The sequence below is a fragment of the Lepus europaeus genome, chromosome 8 (genome assembly GCF_033115175.1).
Source record: "Lepus europaeus isolate LE1 chromosome 8, mLepTim1.pri, whole genome shotgun sequence".
Taxonomy (NCBI): Eukaryota; Metazoa; Chordata; class Mammalia; order Lagomorpha; family Leporidae; genus Lepus; species Lepus europaeus.
In genome coordinates, this window is record NC_084834.1 from 92,134,081 (window position 1) to 92,153,533 (window position 19,453).

Genomic DNA, 19,453 nt, shown 5'->3' on the forward strand with positions numbered 1-19,453 from the left:
GAGTGAACCTGGAGATGGAAGATATCTCTCAAAGATATGTCTCTCTCTATGTCTTACCCTCTCTCTCTAACTCTGCCTTTCAAATAAATCAATAAATCTTGTTTTTTTTAAAAAAAAAAAGTTTTGAATGATTTATAGCAAATGAGTAAAAATGTTGGGAGCCTATGTTCTCACTACAGAGAAATAGAAAATAGGAGATATCCATGTGAATTCATGTTTCTAAGAAAAACCACATTCACACATATGAGGATACTTTAAAAATTCATGGAAATGGAATTAAATGATAAAGCTTATTTTGGCAAAAAAATTTTACATCCATGTACAGCTTTTTCATAATATGCATTTTCCAGGAACTTTTTGAAGACCCCTTGTATGCATGGATTTCACAATTTTTTGGCAACAAAATTAAATTATCCTAGGGCCAGCACTGACGCACAGCAGGTAAAGCCAGCCCCTGCAGAGCCAGCATCCCATACTAGCGCCGATTCGAGTCCCATTTGTTCCACTTTCGATCCAGCTCCCTGCTAATGTGCCTGGGAAAGCAGAAGAAGAGGGCCCAAGTGCTTGGACCCCTGCATCCACATGGGAGACCCAGAAGAAGCTCCTGGCTCCTGGCTTCGAATCAGCCCAGCTCCAGCAATTGTGGACATTTGGGGAGTGAACCAGCAGTTGGAAGATCTTTCTCTCTGTCTCTCCCTCTTTCTGTCTGCAACTCTGCCTTTCAAATAAATAAATACATTTTAAAAAATTAACTTAACTTTGAATTCCATTCTCCACAAACTTTTTGAAGCATCCTTATACATCCTTATATGGGCATATATTCATACAAACATATACATATAGATGCATGTATGTATATATGTGTAAAGATATGCATATGTTCTAGCTGTGTTCCCCAGTCAGCCAAAAGCAAAGATACCCTGCAGCAACATGCACACCAAGTGTCCCAATCTTGGTTTCTTTTTTTTTTTATTTTATTTATTTATTTATTTTTTATTTTTGACAGGCAGAGTGGACAGTGAGAGAGAGAGACAGAGAGAAAGGTCTTCCTTTTGCCGTTGGTTCACCCTCCAATGGCCGCCGCGGTAGCGCGCTGCGGCCGGCGCACCGCGCTGTTCCGATGGCAGGAGCCAGGTGCTTATCCTGGTCTCCCCTGGGGTGCAGAGCCCAAACACTTGGGCCATCCTCCACTGCACTCCCTGGCCACAGCAGAGAGCTGGCCTGGAAGAGGGGCAACCGGGACAGGATCGGTGCCCCGACCGGGACTAGAACCCGGTGTGCCGGCGCCGCAAGGTGGAGGATTAGCCTGTTGAGCCACAGCGCCGGCCCCAATCTTGGTTTCTAATATCATTCCCCAAGAATAGTGAGCAGGGCTCTTAAGAGGAATGGCTGGCTCCAATGCTAGGCTAATTATGGGCATGAGATGAGTCTTAGTAAGGATAAAAATAATAACATGTTCAAAACAATGATGGGGGCATATAAAAGGATATGGGAGACAGACTGCAAAAGGTCCCAGTGTCAAAATCTGAGACTATTTGAGCTTCAAAAATATGGAAGAACAGTAATAACTGTTAACCATTGAGGGTAGCAGTGTGGAAGGGAGTTGAGAAACCATGAATTTATACCAGTAATAAATAAAATACATACAGACAGATAAAAGCCTTTACAGTAGAATGTTGAGTAATGACTGGTGAAGGAGTCATGGACCAGGCAAAATATACCATTTTATAATCATAATGTTAAGACTGATTCAAGTTAAGTGTTATCAATGGATGTCACAAAGAAAGATGAAACTATATGAGGAGCATTGTATTTTAATTTTCTTAAGTGCCGCTTTCCTCACAGACGTCGCAATAAAGTACAGTTGGTATACAGTGGAGAACTTGGACAATGAAAGAGATGGTCAAAATTCATACGCTACGCCATAGTTTCAGCCCCGGGGCTTCTTTTCTTTATGAGGATTTGCACTCCACCTGTTACTCTGTCATATGTTAATTTATCTCTCAATGTCAGCATGTATGTATATATGCCTGTATTTATATAAGAGATGGAGATAGAATTTTGCCTCACCTACAGGATAATAGTAAAAGATAATCAGATACATAATCAAGTCCTTATCAATCTGTAATATTAATAGATACACAGCAGCTGGTTCTATAAACTCCCTCTCAAACGTCAAAAATAAAGATTCCCAACTGAGTAACCATATTTAATGATCATTATCCCTATGAGCTAGGTGGTATTTTCCCTACTGTCAAACTAAAATAACTTGTTTGTATAAATTTTTTTTAATAAAACAAATTTTTACAAAGTACATCAAAAGGGAAACAGGGACCAGTACTCAGTCTAGTGATTAAGAGGCTGGTTGGGATGCTTTCATCCCACAGTACAGTGCTTAGGTTTAAAACTCAGCTCCAAGGGGCCAGTGTTGTGACACAGCAGGTTAAGTTTTCACTTGCAACACTAGCATCCCATATCCAAGTGTTAGCACCCAGTGCTCTGCTTCTGATCCAGCTCCTACTAATGAGCCTGGGAAGGCAATGGAAGATGGTCCAACTATCTGGGCCTCTGCCTCCATTATGGGAGACCCGAAGGAGTTCCAGGCTCATGGCTTCAGGTTGGCCCAGCCCTGGCTGCTGTGGACATCCCAAGAAGCAGCCTAACCTACTGTGCCACAATGCTAGCCCCATAAAAATTTTTATACTTTACTATTCTATTTTCTTAGAAACAACTTTCTAAAATGTTATTTTCTAGCATTTACAGTATGTATTAGGATACTATCACTGAGGATCTCTATAAGATAAAATGAATGGAAATAAGAACATAACTATATCCACATTCTATTTCAAAGGCACTAGCTAGGTTTTCTGAATGACTTTTTTTACAAAGGAATTTTATATTTATTTGACTATTTAACTTGATCCCCATGACAATCTTGTGGCAACACCATGAACACATACTAAGTGTGTAGAATCCACAGTCTATGCTTCCACAAACTATCTCTTTAGCCCTAACATCAATGACATGAGGTAGATATTATCAACACATTTCTACAAAAGAGAACAATGAGAACACGAGAAGTTAAGAAGCCCAAGGTTACATGCTAGTAACCAGAAGAACCAGGCTTTTACAAACAGGTCTGTCTTACTCTAAAGCCTTTACCCTTTCCCCTACACTAGGCTGCTTCCTCACCACAAAGAAGGAAACAAAGTGGGAGGCCTGGGTACTTGAGCAAAGTTGCTAAGCTGGTATGGGGTTGAAACAGGATGTTTTCATTTGTCTAACTGGAGAGTCAAAGACAGACAGAGAGTACCCACTTAGTTGCTTCACCCTCCAAATGCCCATAATAGCTAGGGCTGAACCAAGGCTGAAGCAGTAAGCTGGGAACTGAATCTCCCACGTGTGTAGCAGGAACCCAATTACCTGTGTCATCTCTAGAGCCTCTCAGGGTCTGCATTGGCAGGAAGCAGGAAACAGGAGCCAGAATTGGGTACTGAACACAGCCACTCTGATATGGGATGCAGGCATCTTAACCACTAGACCAAATGCCTATGCCTAAAATAGGATTTTAATGTAAAATCTTTGGATTCTGAAACTTTTTCCCACCACAATACCCACACAATCATTATAAAACATATAGATGTGGGCTGGCGCCGCGGCTCAATAGGCTAATCCTCTGCCTTGCAGCACCGGCACACCGGGTTCTAGTCCCGGTCGGGGCACCGATCCTGTCCCGGTTGCCCCTCTTCCAGGCCAGCTCTCTGCTGTGGCCCGGGAGTGCAGTGGAGGATGGCCCAAGTGCTTGGGCCCTGCACCCCATGGGAGACCAGGTTAAGCATCTGGCTCCTGCCTTCGCATCAGCGCGGTGCGCCGGCTGCAGAGCACAGGCCGCAGTGGCCATTGGAGGGTGAACCCCCAAATGGCCACTACAGCTGGCATGCTGTGTTGATCTGGAGCCAGGAGCCAGGTGCTTCCTCCTGGTCTCCCATGCGGGTGCAGGGCCCAAGCACTTGGGCCCTCCTCCACTGCCCTCCCGGGCCACAGCAGAGAGCTGGACTGGAAGAGGAGCAACCGGGACAGAACCTGGCGCCCTGACTGGGACCAGAAACCAGGGTGCCAGCGCTGCAGGCAGAGGATTAGCCTAGTAAGCCACGGCGCCAGCCAGAAAACTTTATTAATTGTTCTCATTTATTATCCTCAGTTAAGCAATAACTATTTGTAATCACTATCCAATCACTATCCAATTCCTGGGACTATTTTTTCCTACTATCTATGCTCCTGTGACAGAAATATTTTCCAACTTTACTAGGCAGACACCAGAAAGACACAAATGGTGAGGGGCTGGCATTGTGGCGCAGCAGGTAAAGCCACTGCCTGCAACACCAGCACCACATACAGCTGCAATTGGAACCCCAGTTGCTCCACTTCTGATCCAGCTTCTGCTAACGGCCTGGGAAGGCAGCAGAGGATGGCTCAAGTGCTTGGGCTCCTACTACGGCCCCCCGGGAGACCCAGATGAAGCTCTTGGCACAGGGCTTTGGCTTGGCTCAGCCCTGGCCAGTGCTGCCACTTGGAGAGTGAACCAGTGGATGGAAGATCTCTGTGTCTCTCCCTCTCTTGCTGCCACTCTTTCAAATAAATAAATAAATCTTTTAAAAAAGAAAAATGCAGAATACAGATATTTATAAGAAATTTGATCTATACTCTCTTCAAATAGCCATCATTAAAAAAAAAAGGTGGTAGAGATAAGGAGAGAGAAGATAAAGGAAACTAACATAGATTTTAAAGAATAAAGAGACAAATGCAATATGTTAGTTTAAGTAGATCACTGTTTGAAAACACAAAAGCAATTATGGGAACAATGAAGGAAATTAGATTGAACCAGATTTAATATAACTATACAGATTTATACTTTCTAAAATACGCTAATACAGCAGTCTTATAACAAAAATTCTTTATCTCTGGGAGATTCATACTGAAGTATTTATGAGTGAAATGTCACAAAGTAAACAGCTCATCCTGTTCCTGAAATGTGCAAATACACAATGAAGGTATATATGACAAATTATTACTCATTAAACTTTTGGTATATTCAAAAATTTCAAATATGAAATCAGATTTTAAAAGGTTGGGGAAGGGGTACACTGAGCAGTTTCCACTTTTAGATTTTTAGTAATCATGGTAGAGCAGAAATAAACTTCCAAGTGCTAATTGCCAAATCTCAGAATGAGTTATCACTCTAGTTAGACTGTAAAATGAGTACACAAAATTATGACTACCTCTTCTTCTACATCAATTTCTTTCTTCCATTAAAGCAAAAACATTGGCAGATACATCTCCAATCAATAGAAAACAAACAACAGAAACCTTTTAACTCAACACACCCCTCTAGAGATGATGGCCAGCACCTCATTTCTTTTCGGCAAAATGTCACAAAGTATACTTCCATTCAAAGTAAGCATACTCCAGTTTTACTTTTACTCCACACCACACCACACCACTGAAACTTAGCCTGTCCACCCAGTTCTTGTCTTTGGTGATCTACCTACTGCATTTGTCAAGACTCATTATGCCCTTTACCAGTAAGACTCCCAGAACTCCAAATAAAAGTGTTACATCGTCAATTCTTAAGTCTAAAGCCACATAATTGCTCCCATGTTACCAAACATGACCGATATGGTTATATGGCACAAATCTTTCCTTAAACTATATGGTTCATCATTCCCACTAGAATGTCTTATAAAGGTAGGCAAGAGGTAAGGGAAAAAATTATATTTTCATTAAATCTATAAATTAAATCTGAATTATTTGCATATGCCTTACAAACTACCACAGATGCTCTTTTTCTCTTCTACTAATTATTCAGTAAAAACCTTTTTCCCTATTCTTAAAAGACCAAATCAGCCTGAGACCTCAGCCTCAACCAGAGCATGCAGAAAGGAGGTGTATGACTACAGAAAAAATTTGTTGCTGTAGTATACTTCACAGAAAACAGCTGGAATTGTTAAAGGACTTATGCTTCTTTAAAATACAATTATGGGGCGCCGTGGCACACTAGGTTAATCCTCCACCTCTGGCGCCAGCGTCCCATTTGGGTACCGGTTCTAGGCCCGGTTGCTCCTCTTTCAGTCTGGTTCTCTGCTGTGGCCTGGGATAGCAGTAGAAGATGGCCCAAGTGCTTGGACCCCTGCACCCACATGGGAGACCAGGAAGAAGCTCCTGACTCCTGGCTTCGGATCGGCACAGCTCCAGCCGTTGTGGCCATTTGTAGAGTGAACCAAGGGAAGGAAGGCCTTTCTCTCTGTCTCTCTCTCTCTCACTGTCTGTAATTCTACCAGTCAAATTAATAAAATAAAATCTTTAAAAAAAAACAATTATGGGACCGTGTATAATAGGTAAAGCTGCCACCTGCAGTACCAGCATCCCATATGGGTGCCGGCTCAAGTCCTGGCTGCTCCACTTCCAATCCAACGTTCTGTTTCGGCCTGGGAAAGCAGTAGGAGATGGTCCAAGTCCTGTACCCACATGGGAAATCTAGAAGAAGCTCCTGGCTCTTGGCTCCAGAGAGGAGCAATTGTGGCCATTGCGGTTATTTAGGGAATGAACCAGCAGATGGAAGACGTCTCTCTTTCTCTCTGCCTCTGCCTCTCTATAACTCTGCCTTTCAAAAAAACAAATCTTTAAAAAGAAAAAAGAAAGACAAACAACTTGATGGGGATTGGGAAAAAAAGCCACAATTTGAAAAAGTTATAAGATACGGTTGAAAAACTCATTTTTTTAAAAAAAATCTATTTATTATATCACAGAGAGAAAAATCTTCTACCCTCTGGTTCACTACCCAAATGACTGCAATAACCAGGGCTGGGCCAGGCCGAAGCCAAGAGCCAGGAACTCTGTCTAGGTCTCCTCTGTGGATGGCATGGACCCAGGAGTACTTGGGCCATCTTCTACCATCCACCCAGGCCCATTAGCAGGAAGCTGGATGAGAAGCATAGCAGCTAGGATTTGAACCAGAACTCTGATATGGGATGCCTGTGTTGTAGATGGCAGCTTAACCCACTGCAGCTGAAAAATTCATTCATTTAGATTCACACACTATTTTCTACTATCAAATTAGATTTAAAATGTATTCCCACATGCTCAATCTGACTTGCCCCAAATGGTAGAGTTAGAAACGTGCCAGGGGATTCCAATACAATCCCATCAAGGTGGCATGTACCAATGCCATCTCACTAGTCCAACTGATCAATTTCAGTTCACAATTGATCATAATGATAGGTCTAAGAGTCAAAGGGATCACATGAACAAGTCTAGTGTCTGCTAGTACTAACTGATAGAATTAAAAAGGGAGAGAATGATCCAACATGAGAAGTGGAATACACAGCAGACTCATAGAATGACAGATGTCCTAAATAGCACTCTGGCCTCAGAATCAGCCCTTAAGGCATTCGGATATGGCTGAAGAGCCCATGCCTTAAGGCATGGAAAGCCAAGACACTCTGGCAAAAAAAAAAAAAAAAAAAAAAACCAAAACCCTAAATGAAAGATCTCTGCGAGTGAGATCCCAGTGGAAAGAACAAGCCATCAAAGAAGGAGGTACCTTTTTCTGAAGGGAGGAGAGAACTTCCACTTTGACTATGACCTTGTCTAAAAAAGATCAGTCAGCGAACTCAAAGGCTTCCATAGCCTTGGCCAACTCATGACAAGAGCCTAGAGTGATTATTGACACCATAAACAAGAGTGTCACTGTGCACTTACTCCTTATGTGGGATCTCTGTCCTTAATGTGTTATACAATGTGAATTAACACTATAACTAGTACTCAAACAGTATTTTACACTTTGTGTTTCTGTGTGGGTGCAAACTGTTAAAATCTTTACTTAATATAGACTAAATCGATCTTCTGTATATAAAGATAATTGAAAATGAATCTTGATGCAAATAGAATGGGAGAGGGGGCGGGAGATGGGATGGTGGCAGGTGGGAGGGAAGTTATGGGGGGAAAAAGCCATTCTAATCCATAAGCTGTACTTTGGAAATTTATATTTATTAAATAAAAGTTAAAAAAAATGTATTCCCATTCCACAGTCATAAACTTAGAGCTATGAAAATTAGGCTTGCCTCAAAATCCCAACACCTATTATGTCAAAAGCAAAGGGCTTACTCAAATTAATAACTTAAGGCTGTATCAAATTTAAATTTCCCAAACTTTTTTCAAGGATAATAGGTTTCTTCAGTCACTAGATGAATAATATCTGTTTTCTTCCTGCACATAATCCCTTCTTCGGATGCCTGCATTTTCCCCACTTACTGAAAAGGCAAAACTGCTGTGAACACATAACTGGGCTCTGCCAACAGCAGTCAACTTAACAGTACCGTACATCCTTCATAACACAGGCTAAATGGATTCTCTGTCCTAGCAAGTCCGAGTTTAGAATATGATAAACATGGTAATTCTCTATGGATGTTGCAAGCTGGCTGAAGTTAACACTCATGATTGATCACTGTATGCTGATAAGAAATCAAAGAAAATCATTCGGCAAAAAACACGAAGACAAGCAACTTCAGAAAAACCAATGAATAGACACCTAAAAATATTTAGTTCCCAGGAAGCCTGGCTGGACTTCCTGTACTTAAGTTCTTTAGTATTTGGCACTAGGACAATTGCTGTCAAAACAACTTTAAAAAAAACTTTAAGGACATCTAGTTAGATTCAGAACCTCTAAAGGAAGCAAACAAGTTAAAACTGCATAGTAAATACCGAAAATATGATTAAGACATAGCAGAGCCTGGGATCCAATGACAAATCAATAGATTCTTCCCTCAGATAGGATTTCAGTCTTATACAGGGTCACTGGAGAAGACAGAGCAAATCATTCTGAACTAAACTTTTTTTATTACTATCCATTTTCTTACTTTTCTCAGCAACTGAATAAAATGCTTGAAACCTATGCTTAATATAATGAATATTTACAGGCTATCTTATTCAAATATGAGCTTCTGTATAGTAAGAATATATAACATTCTTACAGGCTAAAGAAAGAATGAGTGATATGCTTCTTTATACACTAGAGATACAGGGTAGGACAGCAGTCAACACATGAGTCCAGGAGCCAGGACCTTAGGTTTGAATCCTGATCCTGCTATTTTTTTTTTAACATTTATTTTATTTATTTGAAAGACAGAGTTACACAGAGAGGTAGAGATAGAGAGAGAGGTCTTCCACCTGCTGGTTCACTCCCCCAGATGGGGGCAACGGCCAGAGCTGGGAGCCAGGAGTTTCTTCCGGGTCTCCCACTTAGGCGCAGGGGCCCAAGGACTTGGACCATCTTCAACTGCTTTCCCAGGCCATAGCACAGAGCTGGATCGGAAGAGGAGCAGCTGGGACTCAAACCAGCGCCCACATGGGATGCTGGTGCTTCTGGCCAGGGCATTAACCCACTGCACCACAGCACTGGCCCTTGATCCTGCTATTTCCCAATCTAGCCTTAAGCAACTTATTATGCCTGTTTCTAATAGCACAAAATTAGAATAATAATAGAGTTTATCTCATAGGTTTTTAGGAAGAATAAAAGATGTAATGCATGTTTTAAAAAAGCCTTAGGAACAGTAAATGCTAGCTACTATTAATATTATTTTTATTATCATTAGCTGTTATTCAGGTGAAGGGGGTAGACTCAAATATATCCATGACATTACAAAACTGAATTCATTTAATAAGACAATTCTTTAGCAGGTGCATAAAATGAAAAATATAAAAATGAATGATCTAGAAAACAGGAGAGGCAAAAATAAGCCTGAATAAAAATACTCTAATCTTCTAGGCTATCGAAATCAATAACAGGACCTCCACAACAATAAACCTTTGAGGCACACCTTGCTTTCTGATAAAATTTTGTAAAAAGGTTTTTTTGAACAATCCTGACCACAAAAGGAAGTCTTTATCCCTGAATGCCCAATCACTTAGAGCAAAGCATCAGGATTATCTACTATGTTAGAAGAAGGTAAGGATTTAAAAAAACAAACCAAACAAAGCAAAAAACAAGTCTCACTCTGATCTCATGAAGTTTTCATTTGAACCATGACTGGTTCAGAGGTGACTATAAAAATTCACTCCTGTGGAGTTTCTGAAACATTTTTGCACTAGGCAATTATACAGTTAAGAAACAGCTGGAGGCCGGTGCCGTGGCTTAACAGGCTAATCCTCCACCTTGCGGCGCACACCGGGTTCTAGTCCCAGTTGGGGCGCCGGATTCTAACCCGGTTGCCCCTCTTCCAGGCCAGTTCTCTCTCTGCTATGGCCCGGGAAGGCAGTGGAGGATGGCCCAAGTCCTTGGGCCCTGCACCCGCATGGGAGACCAGGAAAAGCACCTGGCTCCTAGCTTCGGATCAGAGAGATGCGCCGGCCGCAGTGGCCATTGGAGGGTGAACCAATGGCAAAAAGGAAGACCTTTCTCTCTGTCTCTCTCTCTTTCACTATCCACTCTGCCTGTCAAAAAAAAAAAAAAAAGAAAGAAAGAAAGAAAAAAAGAAACAGCTGGAGATCTTGTAAGGCACAGAACAATTCTTGCATCATGAAAAGGAAGTACATGATTTGCTTTCACAAAACATGTAATGAAACCAAATATAAAAGAATCAAACTCGAAGATCAGAAATTAGGTAGAAGAAGAAAAGACATAGAAGAAAGGCAGAAGCAAGAGACGGAGAGCATTGCAAATAATTTCATCTATTTGAGGGAGAAAGAATCAAAAATCCTAATTTTTATAGGAAAATCCAAAATAATTAGTGGACAAAAAGGCAAAAATGAAAAAGAATCATACTTTCTTCTATGTTTGCTTTGAAATCAGGTAATGCTATAACTCAAGATTTTCATTTAGCAAGCAGACATATTTACATATTTTAAAAAACCCTTACTCAGTACTGAATCTTTACTTTCAAATATATGATTCTAGCCCAGGCTTTTTGAAGTTCCTCCCAGTATATAAAAAGGAGACGGAACAGTCCAACAGCTTGTATTGCAGCTTTCCCCCATCTCCTGTCTTCCTCCTCCACCACTTACATTTACAAACCCTGAAGGAGACCAGTCGTCTTCCTCATTTTCATTTACCAAAATAGTGCTCATGCAAAGGCAAAATTGACATCTAACAAAATTAGGGGCAAAATGTTTGTGATTAGGAAACTTCCTCCTAACTTTTGTATTTCCCTTCAGTTAGACAGAGATCCGTTTTCTAAAGGGAGAAAGAGCTCTCTTAGGAAGCTACCAAGTGCACACAGTCATCTCACAACCAGATTAGTATACAGAAAGATGCCTTTTAGTAGAGCTCTTCACAAACTGAGGCACACACATGGGGCACTCACAGGAACACAGGGGACACAGGACCAACAAGATGTGTTCTTCATGGGACTACAGAGAGAAGGAGCATCCCTCCTCCCTGGCCTTTTCCCCTTAGCCAAAACAACAAAAAACAGAGACAGTGGCTAGAGGTTAACAGAGTTCAAAAACAAAATAGGGACCAGCATTGTGGCATATTTTAAAAATAAAAATAAAATTTATATAAATTTATATAAATAAAATTTAAAATAAAAAAGCCACCACCTGCAACACCAGCATCCCATTTGGGCAACAGTTTGAGGCTGCTCCACTTCTGATCCAGTTCCCTGCTAATGTGCCTGGGAAAGCAGTAAAGATGGCCCAAGTGCCTGGGAACCCTGCACCCATGTAGGAGACCTAGAAGAAGTTCCTGGTTCTTTGCTTCCGCCTGGCCCAGCCCCTAGACGTTTTGGAAGTGAACCAGTGGATGGAAGATTTCTCTCTCTCTCTCTCTCTCTCTCTTTCTTTCTGTCTGTCTCTTCCCCTCTCTCTGTGTAACTCTGACTTTCAAACAAGTGCCTTTAAAAATAAAATAATATAATAAATACGTAAAAATATCCTAGTACTTGTAATTTTTCAAAGTGTATTTAGTGACTACAAAATACTACCTCAGGAAGCACACCTATTTCCTCTACTCTCTTTTCCCCTTTTTGAGTCAATAACTGAATCATATCCTTTTATGCAAGCTGTATTCTACTTTATAAAAATGAAGTCAGTATATAATAACATGTGAACTCAATCAACTAAGCACAAAGGGATATATAATATCCTTAGCCATGGACATTATTTTGTTTATAATGCAACCTTCAAACATCAGACACAAGGTTGATGCTTGTACCAACAAATGGCAGCCAACATCAATTTGGCTTTTACCTACTATGTCTCAGGCATGTGTTAAGCCCCTTACAAACATGATCACATTTAATCCTGCTTGGTTTGAATATCCCCTTGAAAACATATGCTGAAATCTAATCCCCACTGTGAGGTATTAAGAAGGCAGAAACTTCATTGGGCACGGTATCTGAAGGTGGGGACTCTGGGAAGTAATTAAAGTTGAATGAGACTGTAAGTGTGGGGACTTCTCTATGGCACTGTGGCTTCTAGAGGGAAGGAGAGTCCTGCGCTAGGACCCCTGTGGAGACCCTCTCAGCCACCTGGGGCTCTGCAGAGTCCCCCACCAGTGCTTGCTTACCACCTCTCCAAATAAAACTGCCAAATCTTACACTTTCCAGCCTTCAGAACTAGGAGGCAAATAAGCCTCTTTTTCTTATAAAACACCCAGTTTGTGATACTCAGTTACAGCACCAGGAAACCAGCTAACATGCATCCTTCAACACTTCTATAAGTACTATTAATAAACATATTTTATAGATGCAGAAATAAGAGCTTAGGAAATCTGTCCTAGGGCAAATAGAAGTAATCAATGATATCAAGATTGAATCTAGGAAATTAAGTTTAGGACTCCAAACACGTCTTATACATGTTATTTTTCACTCTGTTATCTGTTTTAAATTCATTACACAATTTTTTTTATCATACTGCTAATAAAGACTGATGGCATAATTTGTCCCCTAAATAAAACTGAAGTGCTAACTAAGGATAGTCAGAGCTCAAAAATCAATTCTATGATGTGAGCACAGAAACTCCAGGCTCTATCCCATTAAATAAAAGTATGCAAAAAATGAAAAAGTTCTACAGGGCATAAAATGGTGATTAAAATAATTAGCATGTTAATCTTAGCATTAGGTGTTTTTAAGTCCTAAATTTTAAGTACCATTTTTTGAAATAAAGGAAAATATAATTAAATTTTAAAATCCTAAAACTCTATTTAGTGATGCTATTTTATTTCTAAAATTTTTCCAGTTATAAAAACGTTTATATTTTGCAATTTAAACTTTACTTGAATTATGTTTCTCCACTTATATTTTCTTGTGTCTCTTCCCTGAACCTTTTTTTTTTTTTTTTTTTTTGGACAGAGTTAGACGGTGAGAGAGAGAGAGAGAGACAGGTCTTCCTTCCGTAGGTTCACCCACCAAATGGCCACTATGGCCGGCGATACGCCGATCCGAAGCCAGGAGCCAGGTGCTTCCTCCTGGTCTCCCATGCGGGTGCAGGGCCCAAGCACTTGGGTCATCCTCCACTGCACTCCCGGGCCACAGCAGAGAGCTGGACTGGAAGAGGGGCAACCGGGAATAGAACCCGGCGCCCATATGGGATGCCAGCACCGCAGGAGGAGGATTAACCAAGTAAGCCACGGCGCCGGCCCCCTTCCCTGAACTTTCTTAATTCTCCTGATACATATTTTTAGAAAAGAAAGAATATTCTATACTGTCATTTCTGAGTCATATTTTTCTTTTTTTAAAAGATTTTTTATTTATTTATTTGACAGGTAGAGTTACAGACAGTGAGAGAGAGAGAGACAGAGAGAAAGGTCTTCCTTCTTCCATTGGTTCACTCCCCAAATGGCCGCAATGGCCGGAGCTACGCTGATCTGAAACTAGGAGCCAGGTGCCTCTTCCTGGTCTCCCACGCGGGTGCAGGGGCCCAAGCACTTGGGCCATCTTCCACTGCTTCCCCAGGCCACAAGCAGAGAGCTGGATTGGAAGAGGAGCAACCGGGACTAGAACCAGCACCCATATGGGATGCTGGTGCTGCAGGCGGAGGATTAACCTAGTGTGCCATGGCGCCAGCCCCTGAGTCATATTTTTCTTACCCATAAAATATACAACACTATTTCTTCAAAAGATTCATTTGACAGGATACAGGAGGATAGGGAAACAGAAAGGGGTTGGGGGAGAGTGATCTTCCATCCACTGGATCACTCCTCAAATTGCTTCAACATCCAAGGGTGGGCCAGGTCAAAGCCAGGAGCTAGGGATACCATGGAGGAGCCAGAAACTCCATGCCATGTGGATGGCAGGGTCCTAAAACTTGAGCCATAACCTGCTGTCTTCCCAGGCACATTAGCAGGAAGCTGGATCAGAAGTGGAACAGAGGGCCAGTGCTGTGGCACAACAAGTAAAGCTGCCACCTGCAGTGCCAGCATCCCATATGGGCACCGGTTTGAGACCTGGCTGCTCCACTTCTGATCCAGCTCTCTGCTATGGCCTGGGAAAGCAGCAGAAGATGGCCCAAGCTCTTGGGCCCCTGCACCCGTGTGGCAGACCTGGAAGAAACTCCTGGCTTTGTATCAGCACAGTTCTGGCCGTTGCAGCCATCTGGGCAGTGAACTAGAGGATGGAAGACCTCTCTCTCTCTCTTCTTCTACCTCTCTGTGACTCTGCCTTTCAAATAAATAAACAAATCTTTTAAAAAAGAAAAAAAGTGGAACAAGAAGGACTTGAACTGGTGTCCAAAATGGAATTGCCAGCAAAGTGGTGATTTATCCCACAGTGCCACAACACTGGCCCCACACTATTTTTCTTATAGACTCTAAAACCTGAAATCTAGTCATCAATCTATCCATTTCCAGAAGTTTTTGTAATAAAAAAGGCCTTTCTTCTTGCTTACCCTCTTCTCTGGAGCTTACTCTAATGGAAGCTTCTGCCTCAGCCTGAGCCGTGTCACAGGAAAGCCCAGTAGAGCAAGCAGCTCCGGCAGGCTTCAGGTGAACAGCCTATTCAAGGCCAAATCCCGGTGAAGAACTAAATGTTGCCAACAACCATGCAGGCAACCTGGAAGCAGATCCTCCCATGGGACTTTCGGATGCGATTCCTACCCTAGCACACATGTTGAGTATAGTTTTGGAAGAGACCCTGAGCCAAGAGACCCAGCTAAACTGCAGTCAGATTTCTGATCAACAAAAACTGAGATGTTTGTTTTAAGCTGCTGGTCACTGGGGTAACTTGCTATGTAGTGCTAAAGGTTGAATTGTGCCTCCACGCCTGCCAAATTCATATGTTTAACTTCTAACCCCTAGTACCTCAAAATGTGACTTGGAGAGAAGATCTTTACTCACTTGGAGAGAAAATCAAGTTAAAATGAAGTCACTAGGGTGGGCCCTAACCCAGTATGACTGATGGATTTGGGCACAGAAGGAGCGTGGAGGGAGGATGATGTGAAGAAATAGAGGGAAAAGACGGCCATCAACAAGCCCAGCAGAGAGGCCTGGAAAAAACCCTTCCCCCATAGACTTCAAGAAGGAGGTGACCAGCCCATAGCCAATACCCAGATTTCAGACTTCCAGCCTCCAGATTGCGAGAGCGCACATCTCTGTGGTTTCAGCACCCAGGTTTCTAATACTTTGTTACAGCAGCCCTAATACAAATGCATAGACCATCAATAGCTAACACAATGACAGACTTCAAATTAATCTTTATTGACAGTACTAATATTAGCCTCATTGTGCGACTCAAGTAGATGCCCAAGGTCTTTACTCAGAAAAAAAGGTATCAGTTCATATTAGAAAACCTTAGAACCACAGATATTTAGTGAGCTGGGACCCTTGCAATCATATAAGATAAATTCATTTCAAAAACTGATGATGATGCTGTTCGAACACTCTACATACATGAATTGTCACAACAACCCTATGGACCACTACCACCACCATCAGTGACATTTTTTATTCTAATTTTTAATTAGTTTTTAACAAATTCGATGTGATTTATAGATACAACTTTAACAAAGATGAAAAAAATGAGTGTCCAGGCTAGCACACTATATGGGCACCAGTTCATGTCCTGGATATTCCACTTTGGATCCAGCTCCCTGATAATGGCCTGGGAAAAGCAACAGAAGATGGCTCAAGTGTCTGGGCCCCTGCCACCCACCTAGAAGATCTGCATGAAGCTACTGGCTCCTGATTCTAGCCTGGCTCAGTCTTGGCCATTGCAGCCACTTAGGGAATGAACCAGTAGATGGAAGATATCTCTCTCTCTCTCTCTCTCTCTCTCTCTGACTTTGAAACAAATAAATCTTTCTTAAAAAAAAAAAAAAACAAAAAAAAACTAGGAGTGCAGAAGTTAGGGTCACACAGGTGGTGAGTCAGAATGCTAGACTTTGAACACACTGAAGTGCACAGAGGACATGTTAACTACCCAAAAGCACAGCAGGTAGCTGAGCAGGGACTATTAAACCTTATGGTACTTTCTGCTTTGTTGTGATCTTCTTTCTCAAAAAGTAAAATAAAAAAGCGTATCTTTTGCTTGCTTCTTCTATTCTGTTTAATACTGCTACCTTAGAAATAGATATTGGATATTCTGCCCTTCTCTAACTACACTAAGTTGGGTTATTTTTTTCCATTTCATGAACCCTAAAACCATCCTGTCTTTCAATTTCTAATTCTTTCCTTGCATTTATGTTATTTTTTAATATAATGGGCCTGAAGATTTCACCTGTATGCAATTTGAGAAATATAACTTTAGCTCCACGTATGATCCCAATTAAACTGCAAATATACCTGGAAAAAGTATTACTAGATTCTTTGTAGAGAGCAGGCTTTGAAATGAAGGCAGCCAATGCAGAAGTTTCAAATCTTCCTGACTAAGCCACAACTTGAACAGGAGCATCTGACTGAAGAATCAGCTTGTTCTGGAAAATCTGGGATTGGGGATTTAAGAGGTAGCCTTTCTCTGGGAGTCTGGACTGTGAGACTGAAAGGTAGGCAGTGGCAACCGTGCTTCCCATCACAAAGAACAGAAATGTGAATTCAGTCAGTTCCCAAAGAGACAGAGAAGAATGCGCAGACATGCAAAGAAAGGCACTCTGCTGAGAGCCTGTGGGAAACCAGACTGCATCTGGGCCCTGGGTTCTCACTGTGCAGCCAGGCTGCATTTTTGTCCTGGGATCCTGTGGTGTCTCCTGGGATGCTCCCAAAAGTCTGATAACTTCCCCTCTCTAGTTAAGCTAATTTGAATTCAGTCACCTACACTCAGTTGAGAACTCACATATTCAAAATTGTACCCTGTCTAAAGCTGATGTACATTAGGGCAAGACTAATAACTCCATGTAAAGCAGAATTTTCAATAGCAACAAAGTAAAACACTAGAACTAAGGCAGCTGGGTAGTCATAGTACTCTCAAGCAGCTCATAACATGGCCTACTGCTTCAATTGGTCTCTCAAAGGAACCACATACAATGCAATAGCTTACAAAGCCTGTGTTTTAAAAATGATCAGACTTTTCCAGGGCAGAAAAAGGAGAAATGATGCTTTGAAAACATGATTCTATCACATATGAGTACCTATAATGAAAGTAACAAAGATTTAAAAGCCAGCAATGAAAGTGAAGATAATTGGGGCTGGCACCGTGGCACACTAGGTTAATCCTCCTCCTGAGGCACCAGCATCCCATATGGGCGCTGGTTCTAGTCCCAGCTGCTCCTCTTCCAATCCAGCTCTCTGCTGTGGCCTGGGAAGGCAGTGGAGGATGGCCCAAGTGCTTGGGCCCCTGCACCCGTGTGGGAGACCAGGAAGAGGCACCTGGCTCTTGGCTTCGGATGGGCACAGCTCCGACCATTGTGGCCATTTGGGGAGAGAACCAACAGAAGGAAGACCTTTCTCTCTGTCTCTCCCTCTCACTGTCTGTAACTCTACCTCTCAAATTAAAAAAAAAAAAAAAAAAAAAGGTGAAGATAATTTATTCTAATATTGGGGCTGGTGCTGTGGCATAGAAGGTAAAGCTGCTGCCTGCAGTTCCTGTATCCCATATATGTGCTGGTTAAGTGCCAGCTGCTCCCCTTCTGATCCTGCTCTCTGATAAGGCCTGGGAAAGCAAGAAAAGATGGCCAAGTCCTTAGGTCCCTACACCTTTGTGGGAGACCTGGAAGAAGCTCCTGGCTCCTGGCTTTGGAATGGCACGCTCTGGCCGTTATGGCCATCTGGGGAGTGAACCAGCAGATGGAAGATTCTTTCTCTGCCTCGGCCTCGGCCTCTGCCTCTCTCTGCCTTTCAAATAATAAATAAATCTTCAAAAAATTTATTCTAATACAGGGCTGGTACTGTGGCATAATGGGTAAAGCCACCACCCCTGACACCAGCATCCCATATGGGGGCTGGTTCCAGTCTCAGCTGCTCCACTTCACATCTAGCTCCCTGCTAATGCATCTGGGAAAGCAGCAGAAGATAGCCCAAGTCCTTAGGTTCCCGCGCTCAATATGGGACACCAGGAAAAAGCTGCTGACTCCTGGCTTCAGCCTGGTCCAGCTCCAGCCATTGAAGCCATTTGGGGAGTGAATCAGCAGATAGAAGATCTCTCTCTCTGTGTAACTCTTCCTTTCAAATAAATAAATAAGTCTTAAAATTATTTTAATACAACATTTTATAATGTATAAAACTAAGATTAAAAAGTTGCTTGTCCAAGTTCACCAAACCCCGAGTTTAGGTAAAAGAGGATGGAAACCCAGAACTTTGGGACCACAGTTCAGTGTGGTCTTGCTACTATGAAATGACACAAGGACAATCACAATTCTGTACCTGACTCCCTTTTCAGTAGATAAAACAAGCCTGAAACTGACCTGATTCTCTGTTCTGTGCTGGCATGAACCTGCGCAGAAACAATAGGAATGGCAGGCACTTTCTTCCTGAAGCAGCTGTGGAGAAGTATTAGACCTGTGTTGAAGGAAATAAAAGGAAAATCTAGTTTATATTCAGCATATCAACTGACTCAGCATCCTCAGTTGCTCATTTTCTGCTGCTTCTCTCTTTATCTCCTCACTGGCTTAATAACAGAACACATAACAACACTTCAAAATAGATAAAATTTGCTATTAAAAAAATCCATGACACATGTAAGGTTATTTACAGTTGGTCTCTGTAGACCATTTAGTTCAGCTTTGTCGTTTTGCTAGTGAGGAAACCGAGACCAGGAGATCTGCAAACAGCCAATGACAAAACAGTTATTCAGTGGCAGAAGCAAGTTCAGAACCCAACTCCTCCCACTTCAGTCCAGTACTCATTTGTACATCACACTGCCTCTTTTGAAGGAGAAAAAAAAACCCTCAAATTATTTCTCAGGTGTATTTGTCAAGCATCTGAAGATACATGTGGTCCAGAGCTCAACTGATTTGTTTAATTTGTTTAAAAAAAAAGTATTTCCTCAAGGAAAGGTCATATTCTAGCCTTAGGTTATTTAGTATGCTTCAT

General features: G+C 41.9%; 1 protein-coding gene across 7 annotated transcripts in view; it reads right to left on the reverse strand.

The window, feature by feature from the left end:
• Positions 1–19,453, reverse strand: part of WDFY3 (WD repeat and FYVE domain containing 3) — a 309,773-nt gene that overhangs the window by 256,054 nt on the left and 34,266 nt on the right. For 6 of the 7 annotated variants that reach the window (XM_062198528.1, XM_062198527.1, XM_062198530.1 and 3 more), the window contains exon 2: positions 18,826–18,919. The exons of the other annotated variant lie outside the window; for it this stretch is intronic. The gene's annotated coding sequence lies outside the window, so the exon portion shown is untranslated. The remainder of the gene's footprint in view (positions 1–18,825; positions 18,920–19,453) is intronic. 7 annotated transcript variants of the gene reach the window in all.